Raw genomic sequence first — 16,402 nt, forward strand, 5'->3', positions numbered from 1 at the left:
TTTCCCCAATTAATTTCCCAGAATGCCATAGTTAAATCATTCCTTCAAGCTATCGCTGCATCCTTGAACATATTGACACGCTGCATAGTACTCATGTAGTTGTCTGCTCCATTTATTTAGTTTTTGACAGTGTTGTAAACATTTATCTACTTGCCTCTCCCGTTAGAACATAAGCTACTTGAAGGCAGTGAACATTTCAGTTTGTTATTCTGTGTTTCCCATGTGCCTCGTGTAGAGTACCACATTAAATAGGCAATTAATGGATATTATTACCACCACACCTACTAAAATAATTGGAGGCCCAGAGGTTGATAATAATAATAATAATAATAATAATAATGGCATTTATTAAGCACTTACTATGTGCAAAGCACTGTTCTAAGCGCTGGGGGGCATAAAAGGTGATCAGCTTGTCCCGCGTGGGGCTCACAGTTATCATCCCCATTTTACAGATGAGGTAACTGAGGCCCAGAGATTTTAAGTGACTTGCCCAAGGTCACACAGCAGACATGTGGTGGAGCTGGGATTCGAACCTATGACCTCTGACTCCAACGCCTGTGCTCTTTCCACTGAGCCACGCGCTTTTATGGAGCTAATTCTCACCAAGAATGTAACATACACGTGTATAATGTATAACTTAATATATACTAAATGTATACATTAATATTATTTATATCAGTTTATGGGATAGTATACCAATTATTCAGTGCTTTGAAACTTGGTTAATGTTTGAGGAGCATTTACCCAAATTTTGAACATCCCCAAAATATTCTCCCCCCCACCAAAAAAAATAATTATAGAAGTAGAATATTTTACTTTTTTTCTGGTGTAAAGCATGAGCCATGAGCTGCAACCCTCGGAGTGAATCTTTGCTGGTGTTTCTCTGTAATTTAAGGTGATACATTTGAATTGCTAATGAGTTGGTTGGATACATTATCTCAGAGTATAAGAGGGGTTGGATGAATTCAAGGATGAGTACCCCATAATAGACTACAAGGCAGGAAGATAGGAATGTAGGGATAAAATTTAGGGAAGGTCCATGATGGATTCGTAGGCTGGGGCCTAGTGGAAAGAGCTTAGGCCTGAGAGTCAGAAGACCTGGGTTCTAATCCTGGCGCTGCCCCTTGCCTGCCTTATGACATTGGGCAACTCACTTACCTTATCTGTGTCTGCTTCCTCATCAGTAAAGTGGAGATTAGGTACCTTTTCTCCATCCCCCTTATTTGAACCCCAAGTGGGATCAGGTCTGTGTCTGACCTGATTATCTTGTATCTACCCCAGCGTTTAGCATCATCATCATCAATCGTATTTATTGAGCACTTACTATGTGCAGAGCACTGTACTAAGCGCTTGGGAAGTACAAATTGGCAACATATAGAGACAGTCCCTACCCAACAGACACTTAACAAATACCATCATTATTATCATTATTGTTGTCATTATTACTAGCTTTATGGTAGGCTGATGTCAGAGAAGGCAATCATAATGTGGTGCCTCCTATTATGACTGTAATACTGGGATGAATCACCTCCTAACAGCATTTAATAATATCCTGATTTTATAAAGCACTTTCATTCCAAAAGCGAGCAGCATAACCTAGTGGAAAGAGCATGGGCCTACGAGTCAGAGGTCCTGAGTTCTAATCCCGCTAGGTCCGCTATGTGAACTTGGGCAAGTCTCTAATCTTGTCCATGCCTCAGTTCCCTCATCTGTAATAAAGGGGAATAAGACTGTGAGCCCTATGTGGGACAGGGACTGTGTCCAATCCGATCAACTTGTATCTACTGCAGCCCTTAGAAGAATGCCTGGCACATAGTAAGCACTTAACAGATACCATAAAAAAAAAAATAAAAATCTGATTCTCTGGTAGCAACCTCAGCGCTTAGTTTAGTGCTTGGCAAATAGTAATCACTGAACAACTACCATTTTAAAATAAGAAGACTTAGATCCTTTTCACCTTCCCCACATCAGAGAAACAGCTTGACTTAGTCCGAATAGCCTACTGGCCTGGGAGTTTGGGGACTTGAGTTCTAAACCTGATCTCTCCACTAGCTTGCTGTGCAACCTAGTACCTCTCTGTGCCACAGTACCTCATCCATAAATTGCGGACTCAATACTTGTCACTCATTCATTCAATCATATTTATTGAGCACTTACTGTGTGCAGAGCACTGTACTAAGCACTTGGGAAGTACAAGTTGGCAACCTACAGAGATGGTCCCTACCCAACAATGGGCTCACGGTCTAGAAGGGGGAGACAGACAACCCTTCTAATTTCAACGTGAGCCCCGTGTGGGACGGGGCTTTTTTGACCTGATTAATCTATACTTACTCCAGCACTTAGTACAGTGCTTGGCACATAATAAGCGCTTGGCAAGTACCCCTATTATTGGTAGTCGTAGAAGTATCCCTTTGAGATAGGGAATATCATGTATTATCATCCTCATTGCTCATATGGGAGAATTGAAGCATGGAGCCATTGAATCAGTCAATCAAACAATCGTATTTATTGAGCGCTTACTGTGTGCAGAGCACTGTACTAAGCGCTCAATTGCCCAAGGTCACCCAGCAGTCCAGTGGCATAACTTGAGCTAGAATCAGGGTCCTCAAACTCTTAGGACCATAGTCCTGGCACTATATAAGGCAGCGTGGCTCAGCGGAAAGAGCCCGGGCTTTGGAGTCAGAGGTCATGGGTTCAAATCCCAACTCCGCCAATCGCCAGCTGTGTGACTTTGGGCAAGTCGCTTAACTTCTCTGCGCCTCAGTTACGTCATCTGTAAAATGGGGATTAAGACTGTGAGCCTCATGTGGGACAACATGATCACCTTGTAACCTCCCCAGCACTTAGAACAGTGCTTTGCACATAGTAAGTGCTTAATAAATGCTATTATTATTATTATTATTATTATTATTATTGTAAGGCTACCTCAGTGTTCTCATATTCATGTCAAATATGTTGCCATTAATTTTATGGATGGTGCTTTTTCCATATTATGAGAGAGACCAATTGAAACCACTTCCAGTAAGCCCAGTAATTGTTGGTTTGAATGGATAATAATGATAATAATAATAATAATAGTGGTATTTGTTAAACTCTTACTATGTGCCAAGCACTGTTCTAGGTGCTGGGGTAGATACAAGGTCATCAGGCTCCAGCTCCACAGTCTTTGTCCCACATGGGGTTCACATTCTTGAGCTCCATTTTAGAGATGAGGTAATTGAGGCACAGAGTAATTAAGTAACTTGCCCAAGACACACAACAGACACGTGGCAGAGAAGGGATTTGAACCCAAATCCTCTGACTCCCGAGCTCTTTCCATTAGGCCACGATTACTGCCGGTTTGCTGAATTGATTTCTTACATTTTTCCCATGATTTTCATATCAATTATTTAATTCCCTATGATTTGAGAAAGAATTGTGCTAAATCATTTTTTAAATGGAAAAAAAAGTATTTATGATATCTTTATCAGGAAGAGAATGGGAGAAGAGCATATGAAAGTCCATAAAATGGGACAGGGCATATAAAATCTCCCTGTAAGATTTTTTTATTTAGAGTAGGGTCCCAAATACTTCAATAGTTTACTTTGTATTCATTCTTATTAATGATAATAATATTTGTTAAGCTCTTAATATGTGCCAGGCATTCACCTCCCTAGATAAAGAATAATCAGATTGGACACAGTCCCTGTTCCACATGGGGCCAAGAGTCTAATTAGGAGGAGAACAAATATTAAATCTCCATTTTACATAAGAGGAAACTGAGGCACAGAGAAGTCAAGTAACTTGCCCAAGGACACCTGGCAGAGCCAGCTCTAGAACCTTGGTTCTCTGATTCCCAGGCCAATGCTGGGATGGCCATGGCTCAGTGGAAAGAGCCCGGGCTTTGGAGTCAGAGGTCGTAGGTTCAAATCCCGGCCCCATCACTTATCAGCTGCATGGCTTTGGGCAAGTCACTTCACTTCTCTGGGCCTCAGTTACCTCATCTGGAAAATGGGGATGAAGACTGTGAGCCCCCCGTGGGACAACCTGATCACCTCGTATTCTCCCCAGTGCTTAGAACAGTGCTTTGCACGTAGTAAGTACTTAATAAATGCCATCATCATTATTATTATTATTATTATGCCCCTTCCACTAGACGACGCTGCTTCCTTGAGAAATTTCTTGGGAAAAAAAATTATGAAGAATTCTCTTTACGGTTCAAAGATATCCTGAAACTGACCAGGCATCCCCAGCGATAAGGAGAATGGGCTCTGCAGACAGATGTTCTTGTGGGCTTGATAGGTTTGGGAAAATTCCCTCCCTCCTCCCTCATATCCTTTCAATTTTCCCCTCTCGAACTGTCTGCACATTGAGGGGTAAAGGCGAGTGACATAGTCTTATAGTTCATGGACGATGCAAGGTAGAAATAGGCCGTTTTCAGGGGACAGAAAAGGTAGCTGTGTCTTATGCCTTCCATAAATCTCCTGGGGCAAAGCTGAGCCCCTCCTCTCTCCTAAAGACACTCTCATATACTTCCTACATTCAGTGAGTCAGTTGCAGTTGTAACTAGCAACTGCTGGGAATAATAATCATTGGAGTATTTGTTCAATACTTGCTATATGCCAAACGCTATCCTAACCGCTGAGAGAGAAAACAATCAGGTCCGATACACAGCTCTGTCCCGCACAGGGCTCGCAGCCTATGGGGGAGTGCAAGCGCTTAATACAGTGCTCTGCATGCAGTAAGCACTCTATAAACACGATTGAATGAATGAATGAATTGAATTCCCATATTACAGAAGGAGAAACCGAGGCACAGAGAAATCTAGTGACTTGACACAAGTGGCCGAGCTGGGATTTGCCAGGTTAAAAATTAGATTCTGGCAGAGAGTGTGGGAGGGAAGATTAGGGAGGCTGTTTTCTCTGAAGTTCCAGTGTGCTGGGACATCTAGAATTTCAAGGTGAGATTTAATACAGATATGAAATAGAGGACATTTAAAAAAGCAAAAGCTAGAGTTCAGTCATTTTCAACCTGACCCTGCTTTCTCACGAAGAGATAATAAAGAGTAAATGTGTTTTTTTTCTCTATGAAAAAAATGTTCATTAGGGATTAATGCTAGTCTCTGTCTCCCTGCCTCTACCTAGCTAGTCTCCCTCTCCATGACACTCCAAGTGCCTTTCTTCTTCTCTGCCTGTATCTCTGTTTCCGTTTGTGTTTCTCTCAGGGTTTCTCTCTGTCAGCTTCTTTGCTACTCTTTCTTATCCTTCGGTCTCGCTGTTCTTTTCTCTCTTTCTTTAGCATATACACTCTCTCTCTTCCCTCAGTCTCTCTTTTCCTGCCTACCTGTATTTTAACTTCCTGTCTGCCTCTTTCTGTTAGTATGTCTGCCTTTCTTTGTCTTCCTCCCTCTCCCTACTGGTGTCTGACTCTCTTTGTTTCTCAGCTTCTCTCTGGCTGTCTTCCTCTGCCTGCCTATCTCCCTGCCTTTGTCAATCTGTCTACCTCTCTGTCTGCCTCTTTCTGCTTGCTGTCTTGCTGTCTTTCTGTTTCCCTGCCTCTTTCTGTCTGGCCCATTGCTCTCTCTGTGGTGCAAGCTAGTTCTCTCTCTCTCTCACTCTCTCTCTCTCTCTCTCTCTGTCTGTCTTCTCTCCCCCGTTTCTCCCCCCCTTTCCCTCCCTCTCTTCTCCATCTCTCCCTCATTCTGCTTCTTTCTCCATCTCACCTCTCTGCCCATCCCTTCCTCACTTCCCTCCCTCTCTCTTTCTCCCCGTCTCTTCTCTCTCGTTCTCCCTTCCTCGCATTTTCTGTCTCCCTCCCTCCCTCATCCTACCTTGATTTTTTCCTTCTTTTTCCCTTTGTCCGTCTTTCATTCTCCCCCTCTTTCTACCCCCACTCCCTCCCCTCCCTTTTTTGTCTCCCCACTCTCCTTTTCTCCTTCCCATTATCTCCTCCTCCCTCTCTGTCTCTCTCCCCTTCCCTCCCTTACTCTCTCTGCCTCTTCCTCTAGCTTTCACCTTTTCACCCTTCTCACCCTCTGCTCCCTCTCTCTCCCTTTTGCTCCTCTCACTCTCTCTGATCAGAGCACATTTTTATTCTGCCTTTCTGTCTCCCCTTCTCATTCTCCCTCCCTCGCTCTCTCTGTTACATACCTGCATTGTTCAAGCAAACACAATGATTTTCCTAAGTAAGCTTCCAAAATGAGACGGCTTTCGAATTTGACATCATAATGTACTCTTAGAGAACCGGTAGAAATCATCAGAGATGTCAGAAAAAATTAAAGAGAATATCCAGTGTGGTTAAACCAAAAGGAAAATAAAATACCTCTTCAACAGATTTGGGTAATACTGATTTTTGCAAGGAGATCTTTAAGATTTTTATGTGTCTTTTATTTATTTCTCTCAACACAGTGATTATTAGAAAAGGTTTGGGGGGCCTGGAGGTGAAGATCCAGTGTTGGGGTTCAGGTAGCAGCTTTCTTCTTGTCGGGCGTCAAACATACCTTCAGCCGGATTTCTTCAGAGGTCTGGAAGAAGGGGCTCTGGGTATCTCAGCTCCACCGCTTGTCTGCTGTGTGACCTTGGGCAAGTCACTTCACTTCTCTGGACCTCAGTTTCCTCATCTGTGAAATGGAGATTGAGACCTTGAGCCCCATGTGGGACAGCGACCATACCCAACTCAATTTGCTTGTATCCACCCCAGCGCTTAGTACGGTGCCCAGCACATAGAAAGCGGTTAACAAATACCATTATTATTATTATTATTATTATTATTATTATTATTATTATTATTCTGGGTTAGTCCTCTCTGCTCAAATGGGAGTTAGTACTGTCTTCTAAGCTGCAGTGGTTTATCAACAGAGGTGCTACTGGCTGAGAAAATCCCTAAAGGCAAGCAAAAAAGAAAAACAGGCTGGATTAAATAGGGGCATTAGAATGAATGCAAGGGGAATGAATAAGGGAACCCAAAGTATTTGCCTGGGCATTTCCGCCTATTGCTGTAGGGTCTGTGCAGGGAGAAATAGTTGGTTCAGGAGGCTTTAGCTCGAGAACCTCCCACTGACATATTGAAAGGTTCGCTGTATTTTAAAAAAAGAAAATACCGGGTAAGATCTGGGGGCTTCTTGGAACCCACATGTTCTAGACTATTGTCCTGATGCTCCAATCGGAACCCGCCTGCTCCCAACGAGCCCATTAAGTAATAGTCTTTGTTTTTTTATTTTTTCTGTCATCCTACTGTAACTCAAGCTGTCAGGGACCTTTGGTTTTAACCTGGCTACAGACTTTAGCGGTCCTCTGAATATATGGTCTGTTTGAGGTGCCAGATGGAATAATGAAGCCCTTCAGAAGCCATTGGGCCTCAGTATTACCATCACATATTTTTGCATTCTGGTTGGTAGTTGAAGAAAGATCTCCTGGTGTTTTAGAGGCCAGTGAGGAGTCGGGGGAAGGAAGGGGAGGTGCCATTATGATTTAATGGAAGCTTTCCTGAGGGTGAGTGGTATCACGGAGAGATTTGATGAAGAGTGAGGAACGTTGGAGTTTTGACAGTGGAATGGACGGCGTTAGTTGTCGTTCATCATAAAAATCAGTGTTATGTCCCTCCCCAAAATGCGAGTACTGAAAACCTTCTATCGGTGCCTTTGTGTTTTTGAGCTGTTATTTGGTTAGCTGTATTCGGATCAAAGTTTGACTCCATTTCACCCTCCCGAGCATGGAAAAGTCGGTTCTGCTTTCGGCGGAGTAGACGTAATCCTGGCTGGAGTCTGAAAGTGGACCATCTCTTTTGTTTTAAATTAAACTGATAAAAACAATCCAGGGCGAAAACGAATCCACTCTAGTGGAGTTGGCATTCCGAAAAACGTTTCAAGAATCAGTTGGCGTTAACTCCTGAGGAACTGTTCTCGTTTCGGAAGGGGCGAAGGGGCTAGAGAGGATTCGGAAGATGCAGAGTGTACCAGGTTGGAGGTTCGGAGGATCGGTGTGAGCTTTCCCTTGCCACAACGCGATCCTACCACTGCGCCTTTGATAGAGGAGGTATTTTTCGCTAGATCGCCTACTCGGCAGCCAGTGCAGGCTGCCTGTGGTATTTACGGTTCCCATCTATTACATTAAATACAGCACTGCACATGATACACATTCTGCTCTAGAGATTTAGGGGCCTGTGGGTACAATGTAGAAGCATACAGCATACATCCCCAATCTTGTCCGACTGCACTGCCAGCCTAATAAACAGGAGGGTTAGAAATGACCGGTGTCATCCCGGGCTCTAGCTCCAGAGAGGTCTAGCAATGTGGTGAAGAGAACCCACCCTTTTGGATTTGGCGAAGGCGACGTTTTGCGTGGCTTTAAAGGATGAAACCCGAGACAGGGTAAGTCAGTCAGTGATATGCTACTGATGTTATTCTGCTGCAGTAATGGGGTCTCTGAGGGAACTTGGGCTTGGCACAGACGACCCAGCCTGTCTTTCTGTTGCCCATCGCCTGTCAGTCTGCTGCCCTTAATGGAGTCGCTACTTGATGCTAAACTGGAGCAAGGCACGCTTGCCCCCCATCCCCGCCGTTTAGCAGTGTCAACTTATTAATTTCTCTCTCCGACTTCAGGCCCGTGGGTTTCCTGTCTAAAAGCATTATGACTTTTGTCCATGTGGCAAAATAATTAGCATACAGATGAGGAGGGGATCCTGTCTCTTAGCCTCGCTACCCCGACAAGATGTGCAGGGCAAAGTTGATTGGGTGAATGGAGAGGGAGCATAGGGTTGGAGGGTGGAAGGGGAGGCGTGCAAGAGCATTAGAAGAGTTTGGCGTCGTGGAGCAGGTTTGCAAATTTTCCGGGCGAATCTCTTAAGATGGAAGGCAAGGAGGCTGGTGCTGAAACACTTGCTTGGCAGACAGGGGCCTAGCCTAGCTTGGAGGTGCAAAATTGGATTGCATGCGGAGATAATTCATCCGGACGACTTTGTTTGGCCGTTCTTCACCTTGCTCTTGGCGATTTCCCGCAAGGTAAATATGCCCTATCCCTTTCCCGGTGTTCTCCCGACCGGTTCACGGCTCTTCGCAGAAGTGGAGCAAAGTTCAACTCTTTTGGTCAGCAACAAAAGAATAGCTATTTTCTGCCCGTTGAGGATGGCTGCTTCACACGTTTTTCCGTGCATGTGTCCGGAGTTAAAATTAACTGTTTAGGGATTATTGTTTTCAGAAATGGGAAGCAGCCATTACTGAATGGGTTTAATGAATATTTGCTTGGAAGTGGGAATCCAGACCAGGAAAATTAGCATGTCTCGTGGCGATTAAAGCCCAGAAGTAATGGGTTTTGATAAATGTATGCTTTTTTTTTTTTTTTTTCCCTGGGCTGGAAGACGGTTTTGAGCTAATTTAACAGTCGTCTCACTGGTGATTGTCAGAACCAACCTGAAGTTCTTATTGATCTGGAAAATCTGCGGAATGGATGTAAAAGGGAACGGGTGCTCTCTCTTGAAATAAGGGATTTGCAGAAAAGAGGAAAAGCATGTTTAATGAACCAGGATTCTAAAACCGATGTTTAAATTGCATGAAACCTTGGTAAATGCCATACTGGTGTTTTGTCACTCAGTGACAGTGACACACGTTTCTTATATAATTCCTTTCTGTATCTTCTCCACCATGGATGCATGCATTTTTAGGTGAATCTATTTCCCTGTCTGAAAGTCATTAATATTTAAATCGCTTAAAATGTGAAAAAATTAATGATTCTTAATCTCCTTAAAAATGGAGATTTTCTTTTTAACTGACCTAATTTTAACTGCTGTTAAGGTTGAGGTTAAGTAGAAATGATTATCCTTTAATTGTCTTTTCTAGTTTTCTGACTATTGCATGTCACTTAAAAAATGACTTGCTTTCATTTTGGGGATGTTTTCCTCAAGCTGCTTCATGTCAATGGGGTGGGTTTTTTTTTTTTTTTTTTGCTTTTAAAGAACAACTAGGAATTTTGGAAAGGCAATACAACTTTATTTTTCGTTTTGAGCATTGTCCTCCTTTGGAAGATGCTCTGTTTATAAAAGGGAAAAGAAGGAAATCAAATCTTCAGTACAATTTAAAGCTCAAACCTACAATGCTGCAATAAGCAATTAACCCTTAATGCTAAGTAGCTGGGACTGTCTCCTGATGATTCCTTAACCTCTTTAAGTTTCTGATAGTTAATATTGTTTGGCTTTAGGAATGAGTAGGTTTTGGCTTCATTTCTGTAAATCTTTGGAAAATAAAGGCTTCCCACATTAAAAGGTCCAAACATGTTGGAAAGCATGAGGGAAAATTGTTTGGGTTTTAGATTTCTCAGACCAAGTATGGATAAAAATCAACTGTTTGGATGGATTTTCAGGATCTCCTACTTATCTGGAGATGAGCAACGTTTGGATATTTTCGTCAATATATTCCTTTTTCAGCAATTGAATCAAAAGCTTAAATCATTCAAAATTGTCAAAGCAAATGCAGCCATACTTTAAGGACTTCTGAAACTTACTTTAAGGCTGCAGTTTACTTTCTTCATAGTTCATGACTTTCTTGAAAGGTAAATAAATGTTCAATATTTGCAGGGGAGCATGAAAGCAGCCACTTAACAAAAGAAGGTAAATGCTTTAAGGAGCCCCATCTATAATTCTTGCCTTGTTCTTGGCTGCTTTACAGAATTCAATTCTTGGCTTTTATAAACAGGCCAAAATTATGCCATATTAGTTGACAGGATTACTTTATACCACTATCAGTCATTGTACTATAGACTTGAGCTATGTTTGCATTCAGAAACAATTAAAGCTTTGTCAATAGGTATCTTGTTCTCATGTAAGATATAGTTTGCTGAAGATATATATATATAATATATATAAATGTACACACACATTTATACTTGATTTCATCTGAAATTTTGAATGAAAAGTTTTCATTACAATAGCATTCTTCAAAATAAGAAACCAGTAAGACTAATAAACCAAAACCCCTTTGCTCCCTCCCCTGAAAAATTCCCAAACAAAATGTCAATCCCCAAATTTTCACTTCACCACTATAATGGGGAAAAAAAAGTAGTAAAGTGCTTATCTTCTACTGTGGAATCTGTATGCTACCTGCATACAAATGAGAAGAAATTGCAATACTGCTGTGGTGTTTACATCAGTCAGAAAATCCACAAGTTCTGATGTAAATGGTTTTCTTTTTAAGACTGTCACTTGACCTTGTTTATCTTTGAAATTTAATTCTGTGATGCATTCCGCCACTCATAGAGAGTATTGTATCTAGTGTTTTGGGGTCTTCTGTGTGAGTGTGTGAGTATGTGTGTGTGTGTGTGTGTTTGTGTGTGTGTGTGATTTTTCCTATCAAGATCCTAGAGAACTGTGTGCAGTGATTTTAGAGCAGAACACCAGGTGAATATGTGCATTGGCTGTCTGAGTTTCAAATGTACAGCATTCACGAAACCTCAATAATAGAGTTCATTGAAACTTCATGGCTCTTAATTATTGCATCGCACAGAAGTAAGACAGCTTAATGACACCCTTAAATTTGCCCTAAATAGAATTGCCTCCAAATTTTGGACACTGCCAGGATTCTCAGGTGTTGCAGTGAATCAGTGAAGCATTCCCCGGATTAATAATTCACCTGAAAAAATCCTTTCAGCGCATTGTCAGAGATTTTCATGATCTAATTTCTGTTGCACCATGCTTCGACTCGAAGCATCCAGGAAACATCTCACCCAGAGAACTAGAGCGAACTAGAGAGACCCATTTTAATGACTCTGAACTGAGCTAACATTTGGCTTTCTGAGCCCTTCCAAGGGTTCAGGCGATGGTCCTTAGAAGTCTCGAGCCTTTCTTAGGGGTTGACTTCCCCTTTCATTGCTTGCGAATGTCTTGCCTCATCTGAAGCATCCTGTCAGGGCAGAGCACATGACACCACGGAAGGGTGATAGCCATCCTTGCTGTGCAACCCATCGAGGCTGCAGGGCATCAAACCGCATCTGCTGTGGAATTCTCCGATCGATCGTGAAGGTTCAGAAATCAGCGCTGCATCTGCTGGTGGACGAGTTCTCTGGAACTCCCCCCTGCCTAATGCATCTGGGCAAGTGGCTTCAGAAACCAGTTTCCTTCAGGATGAATTGAATACATCTTGAGGGGGAGACACGGGCAAATTGATTAAGCGCTCTGCACCAAGTTAGCCCAACAACATCTGTAAGGTCCAGACTTCCAACAGCCTTTCCATTGGAAGCTGATTTAGGTTTTTGTGAAATCTTCCAAGCCTACACAACTCGTGTCTCACGCCAGCGTGGCATTTTTTAATTAGGAAGCTGATTAGAAAGGGCAGGGTATGCCGCGGTTGTAGGTTCATTTGGCATCCGTACAGCTGTCTGGTGTCTGAGTCCTAGAGAAGTGTTTTTTCTCTCCAGTTGGACGGGGTAGAAAAGGAATAAGGGTAAGGTCAGAAGATGGTGGAAAACAAAAACCAACAACCAAAAAAAAACCAAAAACACAGCCTGATCGTGGCCCGGTGGCTGTCGTGTTCTCAGTTCTGAAGGCTTTTCGTTGGCGCGAACTTTTTAGTGTTTAACTTGGGTCCACTACCACTTTGCAGCAGCGTTGGAAGGCAGGATGTAGAAATGACCATTTAGCTTTTAAAAACAATATGCTCCTTAACTATGCCTCATGTAGAAGAGGGGAGTTAGGACACTAGGATTGTGTGGACTTTGGTGAGCCCAATCAATCTCTGAGAGATTCTATCCGACCCCATCTATAGTACAGATGGAGGGCAGGGAACGCGGTTACTTAGAAAAGTATTTTTGTCATTTATCTCTCAGGAGTGACTAGTTTGATTTCTTTTTCAAGGGGCAATCCCCCTCTCTGTTGCCTTTAGCTAGTACTGGAGTATGTTATCCTAAGAATCAAATTTTCTGCTGAACTGCAGCATTCCTTCTTCTGATGTGGTGTGAGGGAATAACGTGTTTTGACATAGAGCCTTCCCATCCTTCGTGTTAAGAACATGTTAGGCACATGTTATGTTATGCTGAAGTCTCAGACCATTATCGTAATGGTAAAGAACAAGAAAAGGAAGTGCTTGGCTCTGAGCTTCCATGTGTTTCTCTAGGGACAACCATGGGTCTTCTCGGGCCTCAGCTATCAGGAGCGATATGTTCTTTGTCCTTTTTCTGACCCCATTGTCGGGGAATAATGAGGTTTGGGAATATTCTGAGTTTTCGCATGATCTTCTATGGACAGTGTCCTCAAATGGGTGGCCAGTCCAAGCGTTTTCCCAAGTCCATCATCGCCCTAAGGAGTAAAGACTGGATATTGGGGGTTGAGGACTGTCTCGTGCTTGAAGCTGTGTCTGCTCCCAGGCTATATATAAAATGTTGTTGTTGCTGTTGCCGCCGTTGCCACTAGACTTCCAGGATGCCGACAAAGGATTAGCATAATGGGAAAATGCTGAGACCGTCTGAAGCAGCCCTTACCCACTTGTGGAAAAATAAATCCAAATCAGGGTGGACAGGTGCACTGCTATGTGGGGGGGAAAAAGACGTCGATACGTGCTTGCCCAGCCTAAGATTGAGGGAGATCTAAAATCCTGTCTGGCCAGGCTCAGACTGCACTTCGGACATGCTACGGTTAACACTTCTCCTTGTGAACTGATCTGGCCCTTCTTAGGCTCCGGGCAGATGGGGCGTACAGGCGTGCAGAAGGACAGATGGGCAGACAGACAGACAGACGGGTGGGTGGAGAGACAGATGGGCAGGCCCCAAGATAGGCAGGAGGCGGATATGCAGAGGGACAGGAAGGAGGGCAGACGGGATAGATGGTGGCGGGGAGGGGGGCAACAAGCGGAATTCCAGGCAGACAGAGAGGGAGATGGGAAGGGAGGTGGGCCCAACTCCTCATTCATCTGCATCCTCCGACTGGGACAGAAACCGTATCACAAAGTTGCAGACGGTTAAGTGGGGCAGCAGAATCGGGTTTCCAGCCCCTCATCATCGGCCAGGTGAAAGCTAAAAAGGTGGAGAAGATTCAAATTAGCAAACTTCCACGCGCTGCAGGGTTTCAGATGAAGAAACGGTTCATCGACGTCGAGTCGGAACCACCTCTTCCTACCTGGCCATTCTAGAATGAAAAGAAATTGAAGATTAGAGCCAGGGAGAAAGACGCTCGGTTCTGGTCAAGGCATTATTTTATATTTTGTTTCAGTCTGGAAATTGGGTGGAGAGTCTGATCGTGTTATGGAATAGCCACTCCTTGGCTTGCAAGATGGAAATGGGTCATCTGAGGAGGAGGAGTTGATTCAATTCGCACCCTTGACCACTGTAGGTAGAAAAAAAATCTCTGCCTAGCTAAATTCCAGATTTATAATTCAACTCTTCCTTCCCCCATTTTATAGAATTCAACTCTTCATTCCCCCCACTCTTTCAAATGCCCCAAGATGAAGGGTGAATGATATATTGTTCTTCATTTCTTATTCTGTATTATCTGCTATCTTCTGAGATTTTTCATGACCCTGATCGTAAAATTTGAGTAGTTTCATTAGCAGAAAGATTTCTGTCTCAGAAACTGTTGCTGTGATTTTGTAAAGTCAAAAACAACGCTTCGCCCTTTGGGACTTCTAACCCTCGTGGAAGCCAGGCACACTGGGCTCTCCTCTCTGGGGAAAAGGAAATGCACCTGTTTACAAATCACCACCTGTTCATCTAGGCTGAGGATTAATGAGCAACAATGCTACAGGTTCAAAAGGGTTTGGCTATTTGGGTATTCGGCCTGCTGGATGGGCTGAAACGATCTTTTCTCCGCTACATTTGTAGTCTATATCAGAGTTCCATTCATTCAGTCGCATTTATTGAGTGTTTACTGTATGCAGAACACTGTACTAAGCGCTTGGGAGAGTACAACAATCAACAGACACATTCCCTGCCCATAACGAGCTTACAATCTATCCCAACTAAGTAAAAGGCTGGAATGAAATTAAGCCTAGGTATGTCCAGAACCTACATTTTAAGTCTCATGCCCCAAATAAGAGCTCAATTATTTATTCGGTACAATTTGAAACTTCAACGTAATGGGGAAGCTTGCATATTTTTGTTGGTGAAGGCTTGTTTTATTCAAGGATAATGATGGGCCACCTATTGCTTCACATTATGCTTCTCATAATGCTTCTCATTATTATTGAGAAGCAGCATGGCTCAGTGGAAAGAGCTTAGCCTTGGGAGCCAGAGGTCGTGGGTTCTAATCCCGGCTCTGCCACTTGTCAGCTGTGTGACTTTGGGTAAGTCACTTAACTGGGCCTCAGTTACCACATCTGTAAAATGGGGATTAAGACTGTGAGCCCCATGAGGGACAATCTGATCACCTTGTATCCCCCCCAGCACTTAGAACAGTGCTTTGCACATAGTAAGCGCTTAACAAATGTCATTATTATTTTTATTATTATCATTATTATTATTATTACAGTCACTAGGTTATTTTCTCTGCTGTAATTCATTCATTCAGTCATATTTATTGAGCACTTACTGTGTGCAGAGCACTGTACTAAGCACTTGGGAAGTACAAGTTGGCAACATATCGAGACGGTCCCTACCCAACAATGGGCTCATTCTTATCATGGTCCATATTTTATTGTATTGGGATTTTATCTGATATTAGGCATTTGACAATTTGCATTTTCACAAGCTCTACAAACAGGAGCCTAATCCCTTCCCCCTCCTCCAGTTACCTTGCTTAGGTAAATACCATCTCTGGCCATGCCAATCAACTTGGGAATTGGAGTTCACTGGCTTTGAGTTCATATAGCTAGTGTTTCATTTAATCATATTTATTGAGCACTTACTGTGTGCAGAGCACTGTACTAAGCGCTTAATATAGATATAGATAATGATCAGCCAGGCAAAAGTCAAAATAAATGTCTCCCCGCCCCCCCAGCCTTCAGTGACTAGTCTATAAAATATTTATTTAGGACCCTACCATCCTATTCTAAATGACATTTTTGGAGCTGTATCAGCAAAGGAGTTGAGGATGAGTGATCCTCATGGAACGGTTTCCCCCGCGTACGTGCTTAAGGGAGTTTAATGATGTGGTCTCTGCTCCTGTCCCTTTCTGGAAGTGTCAGGTAACTATTTCAGACTCTGTTCCCTTTTGCTGAGAGGGCAGTCTGTGGAAGGGAAATTCAGATTGTATCCCCAGTCCATTTTGGCTGAGCCAAAGCTTCCTTGTGAATCACTCTAAAGCCCAGGTTGCTGGCCTGGAGCTGTTCATTGCCCTGAAGAGTTTCCTTCCCAAAGCCAGAGCCAAGGAGCTTGATTTAGGCCATTCAATTGTGTCCCATTCATCATCATCAATCGTATTTATTGAGCGCTTACTATGTGCAGAGCACTGTACTAAGCGCTTGGGAAGTACAAATTGGCAACATATAGAGACAGTCCCTACCCAACAGTGG

This window comes from Tachyglossus aculeatus, chromosome X1 (genome assembly GCF_015852505.1).
Source record: "Tachyglossus aculeatus isolate mTacAcu1 chromosome X1, mTacAcu1.pri, whole genome shotgun sequence".
Classification (NCBI taxonomy): Eukaryota; Metazoa; Chordata; class Mammalia; order Monotremata; family Tachyglossidae; genus Tachyglossus; species Tachyglossus aculeatus.